The sequence below is a fragment of the Lissotriton vulgaris genome, chromosome 7 (assembly GCF_964263255.1).
Source record: "Lissotriton vulgaris chromosome 7, aLisVul1.2, whole genome shotgun sequence".
Lineage (NCBI taxonomy): Eukaryota > Metazoa > Chordata > Amphibia > Caudata > Salamandridae > Lissotriton > Lissotriton vulgaris.
This window is the reverse complement of record NC_141695.1, coordinates 1,516,204,769-1,516,221,066: the sequence shown is the minus strand read 5'-3', so window position 1 is coordinate 1,516,221,066 and position 16,298 is coordinate 1,516,204,769. Positions and strand designations below refer to the sequence as shown.

Sequence of the window (16,298 nt, the reverse complement as noted above, 5' to 3'; positions counted from 1 at the left end):
CATCCTGCACAAAAACAATCCTCTGAGGCATTTTCCTCTTTCTAAATGAGGAGAACGAGAATAAATAAAGGCATTTCTCCCCATTAAGCCTCACCTGGGGTTGCATAGCATTTCAACACATTGCCAGGTCTACCACTAAGGGTAAATATGTGAATGTGCCATGCGAACACCCACAGCAACACAGGAGTAGGCAACTGAGATGTGTCCCTGTCCAGTAAGAAGGAGAAAGAACAGGATCCATGGCTGTGATTTCTGTGGTGATCTGCAGAACCCCAATGCGGGGCCCTGCTTCGGATACCTCTGTTTATGAAAGTGTATTCATCTAAATTCTCTGGAGTATTACTTGGAATATGAGCAGAGTACAATATCTTCGCTTTTCGGTGTACTGTCAATTCTATAATCTGAAACAACAAAAGTAACACTTAACCCACTTAACCCACTTGCGCTCCTGTTCTCCTCGTAGCCCTCTACTTTCCTCCCTGTGTAGAGACATACTACAGGTCTCGGGCCATTTTTCATCCCCTCATTTCCACTAACAAAGAGAAGTTGCGTTTGAGGATTTCTCGCCCATTGCAATACCAAGGCTTGACTGGAAGCCAAAAGAAGCCTTGGCACATTTTGTCTGACCAACTGTCATACCGCACAGAGCAAGTGAAGACAGCAAGCGAGTCTGACCACTGCAAAAAGGGGTTGGTGGGGGTTCTCCACCAAGAAATGTACTTTAAAAAAATGCACATATGGTGTGTTTTTCACCACATTTTTCATTATAGAACCTTGGCCAATCCTTCGATGGATTGATGACACTTGGACACATGACTGCATGGCTTACTAAATAAATAAATAAATAGGTGGATGGGTGAGAAGATGGTAGATGAATGAATTTAAGAATGGATGACAATGAAAGGGAAAGATAAAGGGGATGCCAAGACTGCAGAGTTGTGATCATGTTGGGGGGGGGGATCTAAGAGAGACTTCTTGCCCCACAAGTCATCTGAGGAGTCAGGCCCCTATCACCACTTATTGAGTGTTACACAGAACAACCTCTCACCCTGCTGTATGGGACACGTGAGGAATGCACCCTGGCGAAACCTAGGCCAAGGGTGGGGTCATCTTTACCCATCATCGCCGAACGACGCAGGACAAGGCCCATTGGCTCATTGATAGGTATGACCATGTATCCTTGGAAGTCCAGTCTTATTAGTTTTCCGCTGGCCATTTTTGTTCTTACATTTTCTTCCTATAGTATTAATGGAATTTATTACAGTGTTGGTCATAATGATCTCTGTAAAACAGCTTCTTTGTAGATGTTTGTTCCTTGTCTTTAGGAAAGTGGTTTCTTAGCTGGCGGCTTCTGGGAAGCTGTAAACCATTTATAAATAATGTTATGCTTGTATACAATTGTATATGAAGCATGGGCAAAAAATAGCAGTTGAGGCCTTGTAGGCAGATGGAAAATATAAGAGGTGAGTTAATAGGGTACATGGTCAAAGATGATACCCCGAAGGATACCAGTGTATTTATTGAAGAGGTTGAGACTAATGTAAGTATAGAAAGAAGCAAATGGAGTCCTAATCTGGCCACAAAAGTTTCAGAGTTCTTGACTTAAATAGTTAAACCTACAATCAGACAAAAGAGCTGTCCAACTAAGTAAAAGCCCTTCATGATATGGATGCAAATACTACAATAAATGATAATCTTGCCTGTTCCAATAACGTTACTCAAACACATATATAACACAGTAAAATGGATGTATGCAGCTACCGTAAGGAAAATACCGTAAGGAAAAATCACTGGCTCTGACCATTGGCAAAGAGGAAGACCTCGTAGTTAGGACAGAAACACTGAGAGTCGAGATTAGAAAGGTAAAATGTATGGTTCAGTTATTGATTAAAAAAAATGACAGGAGTTTTCAAATAGATAAATAAAAGTCTGTATCAAGATTTGGCCAGCACATCCTGCTATTCATCAAACAACCATTTCACCTGCGTATCGCCCTTGCGATCCCACTGACGGTCGGCCAATTTTTTGGAAAAGGAAGCGGGAGGGCAAATATCAGGTGCACATAACAGCAATCCAAGATACACCAAGTAGGAGAACACATGAGAAAGCTCAGGAAGAACATTTATTTCAAAGCCCCCTCCTCCATCTAGAAGAACCACCTCAAATTGAAGTGGTTCTTCAAATGTCAGTGGACCACTTTTTATGATTAAGGTTGCAAAGCTCCCATCAGATACAAGAGAAGATGGTGACACAGTGAAAAACAAGGTAAGTCATCTGATTAGCCATATGCAACACTGCTATTCATTGTTGTGCTCTGACCTTATGGTAATTGAGTGCCATTCATCTCTTTCGAAGGCCTATTACTTTATTTAACTGTCCTTAATAGAGAAAGATCTGGTGGGCTGTCTTTTAGCCTTACATCTATCTATTACACTGTGAAGTGGCTCTAAAATCCAATTCAAGTGTAATCCTCAATTTAAAATCCCAGCGAAATCTCAGCTATTTATGGTGGACAATCCGAAAATCTTAGCGTTAAAAATCATATTTATAATTTCCACTGATTTCATCATAAATGAGACTGATTGACAGATAACCTGTCCACTGTCTATTCAGGATTGGCTTGACCAAAATACCTTTGAGACAGCTATAATATTATAATCCAGTAAAAAGAAAAACATTGGCAGACTAGATTATTTTTAACTAGATTTCACTTAGGTACTTCGCACTTTCTGCTTGCATTTCCGTGCCAAAGAGGATGGGCAGATAAGCTTATGCCCTGTCCCAGTGGTAATCCAGCAAGCCAAAGAACTAAGGGGCATATTACCAAGCAATAGCGATAATTATCGCTATTGCTTGGTTAGAGACAAAAATTTACCGCTGAGCTGCGGCGATTTTTACCGCAAATAAACCTTGGTATTACCAAGGTTTATCGCAAATGCGATAAAAATCCCCGCAATGCATGAATATCGCTGAAAAGTCAGTGATATTCATGCATTTCCGAGCTAATGCTCTTAGACATGTTATCCACCTCCCATTGGATAACTTGGCTAAGAACTGCTCAGGGCAGGTGTTAGCTTTTGGAGATATTCGCGCTTAGAGCGAATATCTCCAAATGTTCGTAATAGGAGATAGCGATGTTAGCGACTGTTTTCACACTTTGCATGTCATTAGTGATAAATATCACTGACATGCAAAGTGGGGCCCAGGATGGTCGCTATCTCCTACTAGCTGCCGCTAACTGGTGTTAGCGACAGCTAGGTAATAGGGAGATAATTTTATCTCCGCTTTCTTGGCTTTTAAAGCCAAAAAAGCGGAGATAAACCCCCTTGATAATATGCCCCTATGCACTTAATTCTATTCTGCACCTTATCTAAAGAGGCAAGGAGTACATTTTTCGCCCTTGTACATATGTTGATGGTATTAACTTTTTGCACACTCTGGCCACCTCTGATATCTGTATTGCGGTAGCAAATTACATAAAATTCTCCATGGCTATCAGTAAGCGCTATGAGTAAAAGAGGCTGTTAACGCACAGTGCAATTTCTTGCTGTCCTATTTATACTGTCACAACAATTTGAACTGTATAATACCATGCTGCTGTAGACCAAATATTTTATACATAGAATTTTTCAAACCAAAGAATGTTATTATTTGTTTTTAAAATGTATTCTTGTGTTTGTTTTGTAATGCTTGATGCATCATTATCTGCTAAACGTTTATGGTTCTCCGAACCGAAATAAAGTTATTCTTGACTTGACAAACAATAGCAATGAGAGCAGTTTATATTCCATAGAGAGAAAATATCACCTTAATTAGTATCAGTGTTAAGCTAGTAGACTCATCATTTCGGATTCCATTGACTAATTTCACACCTGCGCATTGCAGGAAACATGGGATACCACCCCAGTTTTTGGACCAGGGTATTTACATTTTAGTGTGGAGTATACCCCTTGTTGAGAGGAATGACCTTCTGGTGGTTTAACAATGCTGTTGAAAGTTCCCTAGGCAACCATATGAGCATGCTGCATATAACGTCGTCCAATTTACAGGGGCTTGTGATTAATTTTATCAATGGCTGTACCTTGAAGTTGATAATGTTTATAATCACTCTAACCCCCCCCCCCACCCAAGAACAAAGATTCACATATTTTGTGCATGCCAAAGGATCACAAGGAAAGAAGAATTGTTTGCAATCCTCTTTTGATTGCTGGGGATTTTAATGTTACCTTAGAATCACTGCAAAAGATTATGCCCACGGGATAAAGTAAGAGTTTATAGAGTGAAACAAGAAAAGCTTCCCTGGTCATCCTAGAATGGGATCCATCTTTAAGAGCAGTCGAGTTTGTGTCTGCTATTTGTGGGGCCATCAGGTTTAAGAAGGTCATTTAAACGTTCATTTGAGCCTAGCTTTTTACCCTGGGCTATACTCCTAATGGCTTTCTTTACTTCTGGTTCTGTCTCTGGTTGATTTAATTCCTTAACAAAGTCAGGTGATTAACAAAGCAATGTTGTTTTACTTATGTAAGCACTTATATAACTCTGAGTTTCTATGTCCACCTGCCTGCAGAGTTCAGGATAGTGATCTAAAAATGGGTAATTCATTTTGGTCTGAATACCACATTACCCCATTCCCCCTTTATGAGTGCTATAGGTGTGCAATTTTGTTCAGATTTCATCCGACATGAAGTAAGCGACCACCATTATCCCTTTTGGAGGGAGTCATAGTCAAATATTCTGTGTAATTAAGTCCTCTAAGCATTTTAAGAATCATGTTGTATTTCTCCTTCTATGCCAAGAGCTGTTTTTATCATGTGAGGTCTACGATCAACAGCGATTCCTCAGCCGAGACTGATTTGTCCAGTTAGAGTTTGATCCCAGTGTTTTCTGGACCCCAGCCACAGGTTTAAACTAGTGATCCCTGATTATAACCTTAAAGGCCTCCAATTCTAGTGAAGCATCATACGCAGTGCTCTCCTGTTCCCTAGGATAATTATATATGATATCATTTAGGTACTCTTATTTCCCTACACTCTATTATGATGCTTTCGAGTCACCAGCTGGTGGTCACTGTGCATTGCCTCCCCTAGTCCATGCTCATCAATGGTGGATTATAGACAGACATTGTCCTTTCCAAATATTCTGTGTACATGATCATACCTTGTAGCTAGTGGAGCATAACACTATCTAATCAGACATGTAGGTCATACTATCCTGTATTCCGAGATTCCTGGATGTTACTGTCGCCATGGGTTCACCAACTCCCTATTTGCCCCCCAACCAAGTCATGCCTGCCCCCTTAACCATACTACCAGACAGTGACAGAAGTGAAAAGCCGAGGTTAGCATCCAAGACAGAATTATAATCACCAACAATTATCTTAGGAGCATGTAGCCAAATTGCAATTCAGTCTACAATGGTAGACTAGAAGAGTTTCTAATCTGTGGTAGAGGTGCAAAAAAAAAGAACAATACCAGCTCCATGCGGTCCAGTTTCCCCATAATCAATACATATTTAACTTCCTCATCCAAGCATATATTTGAAGGGACAAATGGAGATTAATTGAGAACCCCTACCAAGGAAATCTTAGCACATGAGGAGTACTCTGTGGCAAATAAGTGGCTCTACCAATAATGTTGCAACCTCAAAATCTCCTGCCTGGTCAGATGTGCTCCTTTGTGGAACATAAGAAGGCTCCGATTGATTGGATATAAGAATGGATCTTAAGGAGCTTGATAGCCAAGACCTTTCCTGAGACATTCCATGTGCAAAGTCTGTATTTATTCAGGTTAACTAGCATTGTTCTTTATCCAGGTCCGTTAGCCTACCAATCCCCTTTCTTTGGGTATATCTCACCTCCCTCCCGACCACCAGCAATTAATTTAGACCCTCAGTGCATCTTATAATAATGTGTACGTACAAGGGAAGACAGCCTTTGACCCACATAAGCAACACCCAAACTCTATTACTCCAAGGCAGAGTAGTAACAAACTCCATGGCCATTAAATTTGGTTAGAAAGGAAAACCTCCTGTCCATCTTCGAAGAGGATGGCTTTGTGATGTGTACTTTATTTTGTCGAGCCACCATCTACAGCTGCACCCCACCTTATTCAGCTACCCAATATGTAAGCACAACTCAATTTTTAATATTTAAAGGTCTCAGGAAGAGTTCTGCTGTTATTTACTCTACGGATGTCAGGGAATAAGTGTTCACTTCAAAAACTCAATTTTTCGTACTCGCATTTAGTCCACAGATCTAGGTGTGACAGGAAAAAGGTCTGTGTCCCCCACCAGCAATTTTTCTGTACCCAGTCTGAACTGCATAAATCAAGGGACGTTTCAGGCATGGGACTTGGTGATTGGTTTATTTGTTGTGCCCACTGCTGCTACCACCTCTTACCCACTCTTGACAGGCTCCTTGTCAGACCTTTGAATCCATGATGACTGCATGTTCTTCCCTTGCAGTTCGTTGCCAAAGCTGGGAATGTCAATTTAGTGCTGTGCCTATCATTGGAATGTGTCTCCTGTTACCCTATCAATCCAATGCCTTTCTAGGGCCAGTGACAAATATCATTGTGTTGTAATCGATAGTCTTCATCTTCCCTGGGAATGCATCTCATTCCCACTACTCAGAGGAATTTCTTTTCTTTCACAAACGGTGCTGTGTGCTAGTGGACCAAGGCTGCATCATCAGAAAAGCTTAGGACTTTCTTTGTTATCCAACTAAAATCCTCAGTGGATAACCCGGGTCTTTGGGCCTTTTGGAAAATAGTGTCTATGCCCTGAAAATGGAGAAGGCGAGAAACCACTGGTCTAGGGGTGCATTGGGGAGGACAGATGAATCACCAATACACTGTGCACTCTGACTAGCACATAGAATTATGACAGTCTTTAGAGTGGCACCACCCTTTGCAGTCACTGCTTTAAGTTTGTCAGCCTATTGCTACATTCCTCCCCCTCCAGAATGCCAACCATATGCACGTTTTTACCACTGGAACATCCTTGAAAGTCCTTATGCTCTCCTTGAGATCCAGATCCAATGTATGCAGTACAACTATATTTGGATGTTTTAGGGATATTGGGTCTCCTTTTTTTAACATGGTCCATCAGTTGCTTGTGACCCTTTGTCAGGTATTCAGGCCTTTTACCTGTACTATTTTATACACAGGTTGGCTTTGTAGCCACTTATTTGTACCATTTATACTATGTGACCTATTGATCTATCTGTCTGACTATGCTCCCCCATGTACTTCTCTTGTAAAGCGCTCTGATATCCGCAAGGATCTTGTCCGCGCTATATAAAACTTTCAAAATAAAATAAATAAATAAAAATATTCAGACAAAATATCGAAACTAAACTATGTTCTACCAATATATCGTGTCCAAAATATTGTGACATTGAAATATTGCCAGTAAGAATATAGTTGTCAAGAATATCGGTTTTAAGGTAAGTAATATCGATTTTTAAAATATCGAAGTCATTAATATAGTTTACAAAAAGATAGTTGTTTAAAATATTGTTTTTGAATTATTGGTATGTATTTTAGTATATATTTTAAATGTATGTAATGTAAAACAATTGTATATTTATTCTTTAAGATTTTTAATTTAGTTGTTACATTTTTCGTATTTATAAAATGTAATTTAATGTATTTTTGTGATTTTTAGTGTCGTAGCAGCCTGTGGATTTATAGGGGTTCAGGGTGGGAAGCGATTTAATTCTAGTTAATGAATGATTTTTAATAAATATTATTTAATTGATAATTAATTGTTACTTGTGCTATTCATTTTCTTAATTGAAAATGTTTGTGCGGGTAGTGGGGTTTATAGGGCTACAGGTTGAGAAGTAATTTATTTTAAATAATAATTAGTTGTTAATTAATATTAATTACTTAATTGCTGATTGTGTTAATTGTGTAATTAGTTTAATTCTAGGTGCAGGTTGTGGGGTTTATAGGGCTAAATGGTGGGGAGTAAATTAATTCAAATTAATTAATTTGTTGGTAATTATTACTTATTTAATTGATATTTAGGTTTATGGTGTAATTATTTGTTCATGTTTAATTTTAGGTGTGGGCTTTGGGGTTTATCGGGGTACAGTGTGGGAATTTATTTAATTCTTAGTAGTTAATATTCAGTTTTTATTAATCATATTTCTTTAATCAATTATGGTATTTGTGCAATTACTTTGTTTAACTTAAATTTTAGGTATGGGTTGTGAGTTTTGTAGGGGTATAGGGTAGGAAGTGAATGTATTTTAAGTAAGTAATATTTATTTGTTTAATTGATACTAATTATTACATTGATAATTAATTATGTTATTTGTACAATACGTTTTTTGCTAAATTTTAGGAGTATATTGCATGTTTTTTAGGGGTTTTCTGTGGGAAGTTAATCAGTTATAAATAATTAATAATTAATTTGCAATGAATGATAATTAGTTTGTTGATAAATATTTATGTTAATAGTGTAAACAAATATATATTTTTAAAGTTGTTTTAGGTGCCGGTTGAGAGTGTCATGGGGTTAAAGGCAGTGTTATATTCCATATAGGTACCCTATATAGACGCAGGTAACACCGCAAACTTTCACCTATATCCTTCCCTACATTACATACATAACGGCTCATAGGGACTGACCTTTTACCCAGATATGGGAATATAACAATGGTCCGTGACCAATTCTTCAAGCAATATATTAATTAGCAATAACCAGTATGTATTGTGTGAATCCACTACAATACCGATAATCAATATCCATTACCAAAACATACGCACTCGACACAAGTTACAAGAGTCCACATATTTCTCTGTGAACAAGAAGGATAATGCGCCAATTGGATTTCAAAACATTCACAAATCATTATTTACACATTTGGAAACCATAATTTGAAAAACACATGTTGCGCGCAGGAGAAAAGAAGGGGAGGGTAGTGGTGGTGGTATGTGATGGAAGTGTGAGTCAAAGAATCTAGGCAAAGGTGGCAATTTCAAATTTTTCAAGAAGACTGGTAATACAGTTCAGTCAAGGAGACCTGTCCAATATACAATTATTCATTTACATGTAATCTGTAAATGTTACAACCTGCACACAATGCATCTTTTGTGGTAGGAGTAGGGAGAGAGGTACAGGTCTCAGTGCTGGAAGGTGTTGGCGTTTTGACTCGACTAATGCTGTTAGGGAGTATGTAACCTCAGTGGCGAGTCTTCCTCAGGACGGGGTGTGGGCAACCTAGGGCTGGTGCCAGGTTGACTACACAGGAGGGTGATACAATCAATTGGCAGCTACTGGGCTCCAAGTCGCCTCAGGCGCTGCAGCTGTGGGTGAGTGGTTAGTTAAGTTCCATGGCCTGCTAGTTGTCAGCATGGTACGTATGAACCAAGTACCTAGGCTGGGTGGAGAGTCTCACGGCTCCAACGTGCTACGGTGCTCATCTATTCTACACCAGAATAACAACTGTTCAATAAATCCTTATTGAAATGCCCAGACTGTTTATTCGGTGTATCTCTGAGACAAAATAAGTGACCACGAGTAACTGAGCAAAAAATAGTATATTGTTTCCGCGATTCTGAGGGATCATGGTTGTCATGTTCTGAGGTTGCCAAGAACTATTCTCTCTCCAATAAGAGGAGATACTAGTGGCACTGTGAGCTAGCTGATACAGACAGGCTAACGTATCCTGTTGGGGGTGCACAGAATCAGTCTGCCACCAAACCCACAGTTTATGTTATCCAAAACACACAGATCCTGTATAGGTAATATAGGAACTACACAACAGTGAAAAGTAAATAAGTTAAAATTATTGAATATATTTTTTTGGGGGAAATTCATTTTAAAATAAAAGTATTTATTTATATGCAATTGTTTTCTGTATTTTAATTATAATGATATTTGCAGTTATTTATGATATATATTTAACATTGTAATATGTATTTATTTTGTTTACTTTTTATTATTAAATATATTTGTATTTTTTTTCAATATTAATATTTTTGGAATTATTTTATTGTGTTGAAGATATTTTGTTAGTTTTTAATGTTGCACTGACTGGAGTGGGAATAGTACAATGTACACCTCCACAGTCCAACACTTTATCTACGCTTCCACTGACTGGAGTGGGAATAGTACATTTTATTCTACCGCAATACAACACTTCCCCTACTGTTATACTAATTTGAGTGGTAGTAATAAAGTTCACCCCTCCGCAACACAACACTTTACCTACTATTGAACTGATTGGAGTAGGAATAGTACATTTTACCCCTCTGCAATCCAACACTTTCCCTACTGTTCCAATGACTGGGAATAGTAAATGTTACCCCTCTGCAATCCAATACTTTCCCTACTGTTGTACTTATTAGAGTGGGAATAGTCAATTTGACCACTCCACAATGAACACTTTCCCCTACATTTCCACGTATTGGAGTGGGATTAGTAAATGTTACCCCTTGCAATCCAATTCTTTCTCTACTGTTCCATTGACTGAAGTATGAATAGTAAATGTTACCCCTCCTTAATTCAACAGTTTCCCTACAGTTTCAGTGAGTAGAGTGGGAATAGTAAATGTTACTCCTCTGTGATCCAACATTTTTCTTAGTGTTGCACTGACTGGAGTGGGAATAGTACATTTTACCTCTCCACAATCCAATATTTTCCCTGTCGATGCACTGAGTGGAGGGAGAGTAGTAAAGTTTACCCGGTTTTATTACCATTGTGCTGTGTGAAGTGGGAGTAGTACATTTTTTACATTATTAGTATAACACTTTGTCTACTTCTGTATAAATTGTAGTGGGAATATAATATATATTAAACGTAATATTGAAAAAAAATATATATTTAAGGCTTCCTGTTTTCCATATTTATGGGTTTTTACAGATAAATGCAGATAGAAAACAATGCGTTTTTTGTCTGCATTTATTTTTAAAAGTGGATAAATACAAAAAATGTGCTTCTTTTAAGTGACTCTTCGTGCTGTCTTTCATGAATTATAGCCCAACAGCTATGAAGATGGAGAGCATAGGAAATTATAAAACAGGACGGCATTTCTTTAAATAACTGCATGTGGCAACATACATTTGTGGTATAATGCTAATATTTACCAGTGGATTTACTGTCATGTAATATTTGTAATATTTTGCAACTCAAACAGCTAAAATACCACAGACATCTAAGTATGAGTGCACGTCTATCATTTAAATAAATATGGAAATAGACAGTTTTTACAACTCATTTACACGTAAAACACAAAATAAATATAGATAAATACAGATAAAATGGGCAAAAATGAAATATGGATAAATACAACTGGAAATGTTAAAAAAATACATACCATAAAACCGAGAGCTCTACTTATATTGTTACAATTTATATTATGTTTTTTTATTCTATTTATAATTATTAATGTTTTTAATGAGTAAAATATTTCCACTAATCTAAGAAATAGATGGTTTTTACTTTTTAATTTTAATTAAAATGGTTTGTTTTTTTAAATATTTTATGCTATTGGTAAATGTATATATATATGTGTGTGTGTGTGTGTGTCTGTGTGTTTATGACACCACATCCTGATAAAAATTGGCTGGATTTGATTTACTTTGAGATAGCAATGATTCCAAGAAATGAGAAAGAGAGCAATAGAACTCTCAAACTACGATGTTTAGAGTCAACACTTATCATTAGATTAAACACAATGAGCCCTCTGGGTCACAATGGAGATGAGGCACTGTATGTTCATTAATGAATCCATTACATATATGTTGATTTGGATGAAACAATGGGCCGTCCTGGGGTGGTACACTATGGAAATGAAAATATTGAAAAATTGAACATACAAAATTGCATTCTTTTATCAAATTGAGTGATAATTGATTTGCATATTTGGATTTACTGTAATGCTTGCAAGCATAACTCATCAATCTAACAATGTTTGAATTATGGGGCCACAACATATTGAGAGATTAAAAGCCAAGGCATTGTGAGATGCATTGTGGCTCTGAGCCAGAGTAACATAGAGACATGGTCATAGCAACCCCCCCCCCCCACCTCCGAGAGATGTCAATGGGCTGTGATGAATATGAGGGCACTATGCCAGACATACAGAGAGTATAGTTAAAATAGTCCCCTTCAGAGAGATATTAAGGGGATGTGTCTATACACTTAGTAAATGAGTAATGACTACTTTACTTGAATATGGACATTAGATCATGGTCCTTATTGAGCAGAATAATTCTACTAAGATATTTAAGGTATATCTCCTAGTAACATAGTGGTCAGTGGTCAATGATAAATGAATGCCAAATAAGATGAATAATAGTTTGCTTGTTACAAATATGCAAAACATGCAGAACTCAGTATATACTCAATAAGAAATTGACCCCCATACTGAAATCATATTTTGAATTTTGCTTGTGATTAACAATGCACAATACTGGATGAATTGCATACCAACAACATGAACGGTAACATTAATTATTTGTTTATTTAAAAAAAAATGGTTTGTAAGACCACCAATCCTATTATGCCTCATAATGGACTATATGGGAGATAGGCATATAAAGTAGAAAACAATGAGGGACTCATAATACCGTAAGCAAGACCTGTTGGGTTGAAACACGTTGGTGGTGGTGCAATTGTGATAATTGCACCAATTCAATACATTGAAATGCAACCTTCCTCTCAGTAGTGTGGCGTTAATTGTTTGTTGGGGAATTGGTATCGGGGGAAGTCCACACTCAACGTCAGCACTAGCTGTAAAAAGAGCACACTGCGGCATGGACTGTTTTGGTATGTAATATATATGTGTGTAGTTTTTATAGTTTATAGTTACACTAGATATATGTGAATATATCTTAATTAATATATATGTTGTGTTCATTCTTTTTTTGCCAATAAATCTTCAACAGATTTAAAGTAACGTGAGTGCTGGTTGAATCTACTTTATGGGGAGCTGAAATATATTAATATATGTGTGTTTAACTTTTAAAAAATAAGTTTATTTGTTACATTTGTATGTATGTATGTATGTATGTATGTATATATATATATATATATATATATATATATATATATATATTGTCGCTCCAGGGTTGTCCACCTCTTGAGTAGCACACGAGCAGCAGCTTGATTTATGTGTAGGTGAGGACGGGGATCCGCTTGTAGATGCCGCTCCGTACTATATATATTGATATTTAATACAACAATATTAATGACAACAATATTTTTTTTCCCGCCATTTTTGTACTTATCATTATAAGTATGGGATGACGATCTTTTTGACATCGATATTTTTGTCATGATATTTTGGCTTGGGGATATTTTAAGTGTCGATATGCTTATCAGTAACCCAATGTGTATTATGGTCATGTCTATTATTGTTTCATGAGTCTCACCCATAGCAATGATGACTTTAAGGACCTTATCAAGTTTGTTGTGCTCACGACCTGGTTGCCTGCAGCAACCCCTCTCTGCACAGTGTCCTCCTCATATGAATTGGGTCGAAGAAGAGTGTTGCCCTGTTAACAGTCTCATGTCTTTAATAATCTGTGGCCTTTCTATAGCTATAGCAGATATCCACCAGTGATTGGTGTCACACATTCCAGTTTAGAAAGTATTACAGCTAACCAATGCCCTCAGGACACCCCCGCGCCGCACGGCCACCAGCTGTAGCGTTGCGTTCCCTCCCGCTGCTGTCCTCAGCCTCGCTGAGCCCGCCCCGACGTGCCCGCCCCCCGCCGTAGTCACGTGATCGTGATTGACTCTGTCTGATCTCCTTCGTTTTTTGCACCGTACTGTTCTGTCCCCTTTTGTTTGTTTAGATTACCGTTTTTCTCCCATCTCCTTCTCCTTCGTTTTTTGCAACGTACTGCTCTGTCCCCTATTGTTTGTTTAGATTGCCGTTTTTCTCCCATATTGTTGTTGTTGTGTGCCGCTTCCCTCTCTACCTCTGTGCCCCCGCCCCGCTCCCCGCTTCCCGCCGCCTGCGTGCGGCCACGCCCCCTTTCCTTCGGGGCCCTCCCCGCTCCCGCCTCCCAGCTGCTCCTCCCTCCCTCCCACTTTGCCATAAATGGCGAACGTGCGCTCGCGCAGCGGGCGCGCCGATTGTGCGCCGAAGGCGCGTCAAAGGTAAGCCCGTCTGCGCCCGTCTGCGCCCGTCTGCGCCCGTCCGCGCCTGGACCGCACCCAGTGCCAGGACCCCTGGCCCCCGCAGACACCAGCCCACCCGCCGGACCTACGACGCCGCTGAACTCAACGCACTCAACGCCGGCCGAATACCGGGGTGCTACCGAGCCACCCCAAGACGCACCCACGGACCCTTCTACTGCCTCTCCTGCAAGTTCACCTGCATCCGGACCTGCACTACACCAGCACCGACCAAGATGAGCACCAGCAGCAGCCACCTGAAGTGCATCCTGCTCAACACCCACTCCGTCCACAGACACGCCGTCGAGCTCTGGAACCTGCTCGATACCACAGCCCCAGACGTGGCCTTCCTCACGGAAACCTGGATGAACGCCTCCTCAGCGCCCGACATCGCCATCCCGGACGGCTACAAGATCATCTGGAGGGACCGCGTCAACCAGACAGGAGGAGGCATCGCCATCATTCACAGGAACACCATCCGCATCACGACCAACACCGGCGACAACCTCACACCCGCCGAACACCTGAACTTCCAGATCCATATCAACCCCAAGACCACCCTCAGAGGCACCCTCATCTACAGAACCCCGGGACCACGCACACAATTCAGCGAAGACATCGCCGACTTCTTCAGCCTGCACGCCCTCCTCTCCGCTGACTACATCCTCCTCGGGGACCTCAACTTCCACCTGGAAAACAACAACGACCGCAACACCACCACCCTGCTGGACAACCTCGCAAACCTCGGACTCATGCAGCAGGTGACCACCCCCACCCACTACGCCGGACACACACTCGATCCCGTGTTCTCATCCAGCAAGGACATCACCTTCAGCCACGCCACCGGACTCCACTGGACGGACCACAGCTGCGTCCACTTCAGCTTTAGAAGGACCACGATCCACCACCACCAGCAACAGGTTGCACGCAGAAGCTGGAACAAGATCACAGCCGACCAGCTCGCAACTTCCCTGAGCAAGAACCCTCCCACCAGCGCAATGAACCCCAGCCAGGCGGCCACCAACCTCACGAAGTGGATCAGCAACTGCGCAGACGACCTCGCCCCTATGAGGACCCCGCCTAGCAGACCCGGCAGCAAGAAAGCCCCATGGTTCACTGACGAACTCAAGAGCTCCAAGAAGAACTGCCGAGCCCTCGAGAAAGACTGGCGCAGAGATCCAACACCGGACAACATGACTGCCCTCAAGCTCGCCACCCGAAAACACCACCAACTGATCCACGCCACCAAGAAAACTGCATTCAAGGAACGACTGGACAACAACGCACACAACAGCAAGGAACTCTTCAACATCGTTAAAGAGATCTCCAACCCAAACGCCGAAAACAACAACATCACCCCTTCACAAGACCTCTGCAACTCCCTCGCCCCCTACTTCCACAACAAGATCGCGGACATACACAACAGCTTCATCACTCAACCGACGCACGCCACGACCGAACCACCACCCCCCACCACCACCCTCCGCGCCTGGACCCCGATCAGCACCGAAGACACCGTCCGCATGATGAACTCCATCCCCTCTGGATCTCCGACCGACCCCTGGTGGCCCCCCGCCCTGGGCAGCGCACCCAAACCAACAGACCACGCACGCAACCTGGGCTTCATCCTGGACTCCTCCCTCTCCATGACCAGACAAGTCAACGCCGTCTCCTCGTCGTGCTTCAACATCCTGCGCATGCTACGTAAGATCTTCCGGTGGATCCCCACCGAGACCTGGAAGACGGTCACCCAGGCCCTCGTCACCAGCCGTCTGGACTACGGCAACTCCCTCTACGCCGGAACCACCGCCAAACTCCAGAAGAGACTCCAGCGGATCCAGAACGCCTCAGCACGACACATCCTGGACATCCCCCGTCGCAGCCACATCTCCGGACACCTGAGAGACCTGCACTGGCTCCCGGTCAACAAGAGAATCACCTTCCGTCTCCTCACCCACGCACACAAAGCCCTACACAACCAAGGCCCAGGATACCTCAACAGCCGCCTCAACTTCTACGCTCCCACACGCCAGCTTCGATCAACCGGCCGCGCCCTCGCCGCTGTCCCCCGTATCCGTAGAGCCACCACAGGGGGAACGTCCTTCTCCTACCTGGCCGCCAAGACTTGGAACTCCCTCCTGACCCACCTCCACCTGACCCAG

The 16,298-nt window shown here is 41.3% G+C and overlaps 1 protein-coding gene across 1 annotated transcript in view; it reads right to left on the bottom strand.

The window, feature by feature from the left end:
* Window positions 1-16,298, bottom strand: part of LOC147705913 (uncharacterized) — a 336,615-nt gene that overhangs the window by 125,545 nt on the left and 194,772 nt on the right. The window lies entirely within an intron of this gene.